Source organism: Benincasa hispida, chromosome 2 (assembly GCF_009727055.1).
Source record: "Benincasa hispida cultivar B227 chromosome 2, ASM972705v1, whole genome shotgun sequence".
In the NCBI taxonomy this organism is placed as follows: Eukaryota; Viridiplantae; Streptophyta; class Magnoliopsida; order Cucurbitales; family Cucurbitaceae; genus Benincasa; species Benincasa hispida.
The window spans coordinates 54,599,522-54,605,818 of record NC_052350.1 but is presented as its reverse complement, the minus strand read 5'-3'; the positions used below and the strand labels follow the sequence as shown (position 1 = coordinate 54,605,818).

The 6,297-nt window shown below is 35.8% G+C and overlaps 2 pseudogenes; one reads left to right on the top strand and one right to left on the bottom strand.

The window, feature by feature from the left end:
- Positions 1–1,643: 1,643 nt before the first annotated feature.
- On the bottom strand, positions 1,644–4,465 carry LOC120072157 (annotated as a pseudogene).
- Positions 4,466–4,786: 321 nt separating this feature from the next.
- LOC120072156 lies at positions 4,787–5,416 on the top strand (annotated as a pseudogene).
- The last annotated feature ends 881 nt before the right edge of the window (positions 5,417–6,297 follow it).

The following is a 6,297-nucleotide window of genomic DNA, read 5'->3' as shown; positions in this document are numbered from 1 at the left end:
AGGTTGGATACCTTATCCTAGTGACACTACGGATATGACTTACTTTGCAGATGTTACAGTTGTTGTAAAGTGCTACAAATGATCTGATCCTAATCGTTCATATCACTAGAAGAAATTTAGGCTTTAATGTCGGTTTTAAACCGACATTAAAGATAGTGTTATTAAAGCCCTTTAATGCTGGTTGCCTTTAATGTTGGTTTTAAACCGACAATAAAGGGCTTCAATAACACAGCCTTCAATGTCGCGACATTAAAGACCTTCAGTGAAATTTCCAATCGACATTAAAGCCCGAATCTGTCCGTTTTTTTTTTTTAAATTTCGTTGCCGAATCCATTATTTTGGTCAAAAAGTATAACATGACACATCATCATTGAACGTTGTGGCTATGACATATTATTCATGTATGGATTGTAAATCTACTTTAATTTTCAACCAACATTAAAGCCTCTATTTTTTTTTAATTATGAATCGACATTGAAGCCCGAATCTGTCCTTTTTTAAAAAAATTTCGTTGCCGAATCCATTTTTTTGGTCAAAAAGTATAACATGGCACATCATCATTGAACGTTGTGGCTCTGACATATTATTCATGTATGGATTGTAAATCTATTACATTTAATCCATAAATTCTGCTATAAAATTATAATTTAAAAGGTTGTACAATAATTCAGGCTTTGAAAACACAAATTACAAGTAATACAAACATTATGAGATTACTATCTCTCTCCACTTGGTAAGTATGGATCCCTTCATTATTCTTCTTGAACCAACCCCCTAGCTTCAGAAGTGTCTGGTTGTAGGCATTTTTGTTTGACCATTATTGTTCAAAGGATCACAAACAAAAAAGGTTTAAGACAAAGGATTGAAAGTGAAAATGTGATAAGAATTCATATTCAACTAACCGTGTTTATTGGGAATGTGCATAAATGGTACATTTAAGGCAAAATTTTTGTAGTGAATATGTTGGATCTAAAGTTCCCCAAGAAAAAGCATAAAGAGGTTGCAATACCAAATATTTACTCCTTTGTTGCATCTGCAAAACAAGAAAACTCAATAGTTGAATAAATGAAAGAATCTTCTTTTTCAAGATCTTGAAGAAGAGAAGCTTGGTTACCTAGATATGAGATACGAAGACGATGGAAAATTTTCGGTAGCATAACAATGTTACCACAACAAAACCAAAAATTTACCTTGAACCTGTTCAAAGAAACACACTCCCAAAAATATTTCACAACCACTTGTTCTCAACAGAACTATCAGAATTCCCAAAAAATGAATATTCAAGAACACATACATTAATAAGCAAATTTAGCTCACAATATACTTCAAACCTCAAAATTTGTCACAAAGACTACCATAGTGCATGAATAACCCACAAACTACCATAGTGCGACCTACAAACTCGAGCACCTTGAATCAAATCTAAACTACAAATAAATGATACCCATGAGTCATAAACGAGTGTTACTTCTAAGGGGGAATAAATAAATGCAGCTTCCTTTTGTCTTTTGGAAGGTAGGGATGCAACTTTGTACAGTTTTACTTTAGGTGGCATAAGTTTTGACCTTTTGACAATGACAACTTTTTACATTTTTAGTGGAAAGTAAAACTAGTGGAAAGAAATGCAAATATGGGTAAGTATATCATGACCAGATTCCACCATAAGGTTCACCAGAGGATGAGTCCAAGCCAAAAGGCATAGTCAATAGAAATGAAAGAAAACAAAATACAACATTAGTAATCAGTACCTTGATTAAGTTTTGAAATTGCAATGAATGACCAGGAAGGAGTGACAATTTTCCCTCCTTAAGGTTCATGAAATACGTTTCTGGTAATGTGGATCCTCGGACAATCTCATAAATAGCAGCTTCCAAGGAGAAAATATCAACTTTGTCTAGATAATCATATCTTTCATTCAGAATTTCTTGAGGCATATAGCGTGCATCACCCTCCTCAATCGGTAGGCTCTTATCAAGAAAGGTAACACACCCAAAATCACCAAGTTTAAAGACACCATCTTTGACATAAATATTGTCAGGTTTCACGTCTAAATGAGCTACTCCTTTCTCGTGCACAAAAAGCAATGCCTTTGCAATCTGTTTGTAGTTTCATTGTCAGCAGAGAAGCCATGAATTTCAAGAATTACCAGTTTTAGAACTTAAAATTTGGAATGGATAAAGCTTACATATTAAATATTTTAAGGCTACATAAGAATTGGAATGTATGAAGAAAAAACAATAGTACATAACTTATAACATTTCGGGTCATTATTTTTCAAAAGAGGCATTTCCTATTCAAATTAACGTATTAAATGAACTGCAGAAATAAAAAATTTACTCTTTCAAGTAACAAATTAAAATTAAGCTTTCATTAATGTCATCGTGTGTTAAAAAAAGAAACATTTTTGGAATGAAATGTCATATGCAGATAATGTAATGTTTCATAGCTCAAAATAGAACTAAACCTCACCAAATACAAGGCTCTCAGTGCATCTACCGCAGAGAATGGGTGAGAATACCTGCCAATTGATAAACTACAATCACAGAGCTCCATTTGAATACAGAGTTGTTCATTTTCAAACCATGAAGAGTAGTATCCAACAATGTTTCCATGAGATCCTACACGTTCAATAGAGGATAACAATCAAGAACAAATAAAAAATTGCACCAGAGAAGAAAAAGAGAACAATGACAACAAATAAATATAATAAATGGAAAACCATATCTAGATAAATTTACTAATCTAAAGTTGCCAAAGCTTGAACTTCCATCAAAGCTCTCCTCCTACAAAGGGAAGGAAAAACTTCAATTACACATTTGCTAGTGTTTAGAGGTTAAACATATACAGACATGCACCAAAAGAAGTAACCTTTCTATGTCTTGATTCAACGATCTTGTGCTTTGTTTGACAGCATATAAGAAGCCATCAATCCTTTTCAATACCTTGAAGATGGCTAAAATTTCCAATCCCTATTTGCTGAAAATAGAAGGAAGTTATTGCAAAATTTGATAGCCTGAATTGAATATTAATAGAAAAAATCCCAATCTCTATCAGCAGAAGCTTGCAGACACTAACTAGATGTTTCTGGATACCTTTATCTCATGAAAATCAGTGTGATATCTTGAAAGACCATCTCCACTAAACAGCTCAGGAAAAAATCCTACACAAAATTGAAAAACACAAAACTAATTCATTTCCCAGAAAAATCTATCATACTACAAAAGACGATTTCAAAAAAATATATTTTTAAAGGAAACAAGACCTTTCATTGATATAACAAAAAGAATCTAATGCTCAAACTTACAAGAAATGATATTAAAGGAAAATACAACAATGGATAAAACAGAGAAGAAACGATTTCAAAAAAATGTTTTATTACTTTTGATGTCATTAAGAACTAAGTGAACTGTACCTGCATATTTTGTTCTTTGATTACCAAATGGGTCTACGCCTACATCTGAAGCATCTTTCAAGTATGGGTTCTTCATGCAAGGAGGAGGCATAACTCAACAGCGTAGAGCAACTGCAGATTGAGAAACATAGTTTTGTTTCTTTGGCATTGCCATTGTCTCTTTCTCCATATCCACATCATTTGATCCAAACATGTCGTTTCCAAGTTCCACAACTTGTTCACAGCCAGATAAACTCGGACTCAGAGGATGTACTAAAACACTTTCTGCACCAAAATGAATATTAAATGAAGAAAACTATTACATTACATTGTTCGAACAACTTAAATCACTAATTTCAGAAATGAATACAAGGCTGTCAAATTTTGAAGCCCCAAAAATATTTCAGATCAATGTCCCCATATTGATCAATGACTCCGACACTAATTCTCATTAGTTGCAAGTGATTAACCATTTACCATTATTAATTTGGAAAGTTCAGCTTAACATGATTACAATTAAGCGTATATCATTTGCACGTGATCATCTGATTTCTTATATCAATCCCCTCAATACAATTAATTAGCTGAGATAAAAGTTCAAGATCGTCAACTTACCATGTATTTTTCTCTTAGTTTTAATAGTATTAATCTTCTCTGGAAACAAAATGCTTGAACCGAATGAACAATAGAAGTTTCTAGGGCCTCACCTGAAGAGAAAAGTCACTGGTAGGCCTCCAAAAGTTTGTCAGAATAAATTCTCTCAGTGATACTCCCGGTGTGATGTTGGTTTATTTTTTATTCAATGGAAAACATGTTTAGAATGGTTTCCTTCTCTAACCAGATTGCCAAGCCAGAACCATATTATGGTAACAGTAGTAACTGGATTTTTCTCTCCGCAAGAGCAAACTGAAACAAAGATTTCAACCAGTAATGGAAGACATCAGAGCAAACCTTTGAAATTAAATGGCCAAAAATCAAGGTAGAACCAAACCATGATCCATGACATGCCGCATGTCTCCCAGCCTTATACTTGTTCTTATAAGCTGAAGATAAATTAGCATGAGCTTCAGCCATAGTAGGCCGAATATTGGAGTTTAGGACAAGAAGAGGCATAAGAAAAGAAGAAATGGGGAAGGAGTTCTAGAGCCATAATATTGAAATAACCCCATGTTTAAAGCCAAGAGATTGAGCAAAAAAATCAAACTAAAAACAAGCTACAAACAAACTCACCATGTTGCTAAAAAGAAGAACCACGACATTGACTTGAGCACAAAATGGGCTTTGTAGTTGGATAAAGGGATTAAAAAAGAGATACGTAGCTTCAAACTAACCGAGAGGGTGAGATTAGACTTCAGAGAGAGAGAGAGACAGAGAGGTGCTCCTCACTCCTCAATCATGCTCGTCTTTAAGACTCCCTTTAATGGCTACTCCATCAAGTTTAGCCCCTTCTACGAATCCCGCATCGTCGTTTCCACCGCTCAACATTTCAGAATCCTTGGCAATGGTCGACTTCACGTCCTCAATCTCAATCCCGCCGGTCCCACATCTGAGCACATCGCCTTCGACACTGCCGATGGAGTCTACGACGTCTCTTGGTCCAAATCTCACGACTCCCTTCTCGTCGCCGCCATCGCCGATAGCTCTGTCAAGCTTTACAACCTCGCTCTTCCCCCCACATCTAATCCCATTCGTTCCTTCCACGAACATACTCGCGAGGTTCACTCTGCTGATTACAACCCCGTTCATTCGACCTCTTTTTTACTTTCTTCTAGGACGATACCACCAAGCTTTGGACCCTAGACCGCCCCACTAGTGTCAGAACATTCAAAGAGCATGCCTATTACGTCTATTCCTCATCACGACAATGTTTTTGCTTCTGCCTCTGGCGATTGCACCATTCGCATTTGGGATGTGCGAGAACCAGGATCCACCATGGAGAGACCCATGACCAGGAGAGACCCAAACGTGATGGAGACTGACGGACGAACGACAGACACCCTGATTTGCACGGCCAAGGAGAGATAGGGTTTGGGTAAGAGAGAAATGAAAGGGTTTTGGTAGGAAAGATAGGTGCAAGTGTTGAAAAATGAAAGGGATTTTTTAATAAAGTAAGAAAAAAAATTAGACCTTTAATGTCTTTTTAAAACCGACATTAAATCCCATCTTCAATGTCAGTTTAAAATCGACATCAAAAATCCATTTTTTTTTTTGTTTAAAACCTACATTATACATCCGATATCACTTTTTCCAACCGACATTAAAGCCCAAAATTCTTGTAGTGTGTGGAGACATATGAGTGGAGTATTCTATACAAAAAGTTTGTATAAGACCGGACCGCGAAATGAATAGTCTCTCTATATAACACCGTTGCTAGAAGAGACTTACATTCACTAAGATGACCATAGATGACTAGACCTTAATCCTGAGTGAGTTGTGAACTCTTGTCTGTAAGGGCAATCCTTTGATTTGTATGGATGAGAGTGTCCTTGTTAGTCGACTTAACAAGCCTACCATTTTGGGGACTTGTCCGAATAGGGAGCTGGGAACACAATTACATAAGATTGAATTTACTCGTTTCCCAAAACTTAGAGAAAGTAGATAAATTGCTCCCTTAATAGCGGATTCTGGGTCTTGAACATTGAGGCCTCAACCTCTCACTGGCCAAAGAGGTATTAGTTTATAGTTGGACTATAAATTAATTTTTCATTAGAGGGATTACTTGTATTTAAGGAGTTAGATGTAACTATAGGGGTAAAATGGTATTTTAACCTAGCTATAGTTATGAGCAATTTGTGAAGGGCCGCCTTATTGTTGATTGGTTATATCCATGGACACAGAAATAAATATACAGTGCGAAGAATGCAGCTATCGATCTTTAGTGAAGCGGCCGGTAGTTAATGAAAATT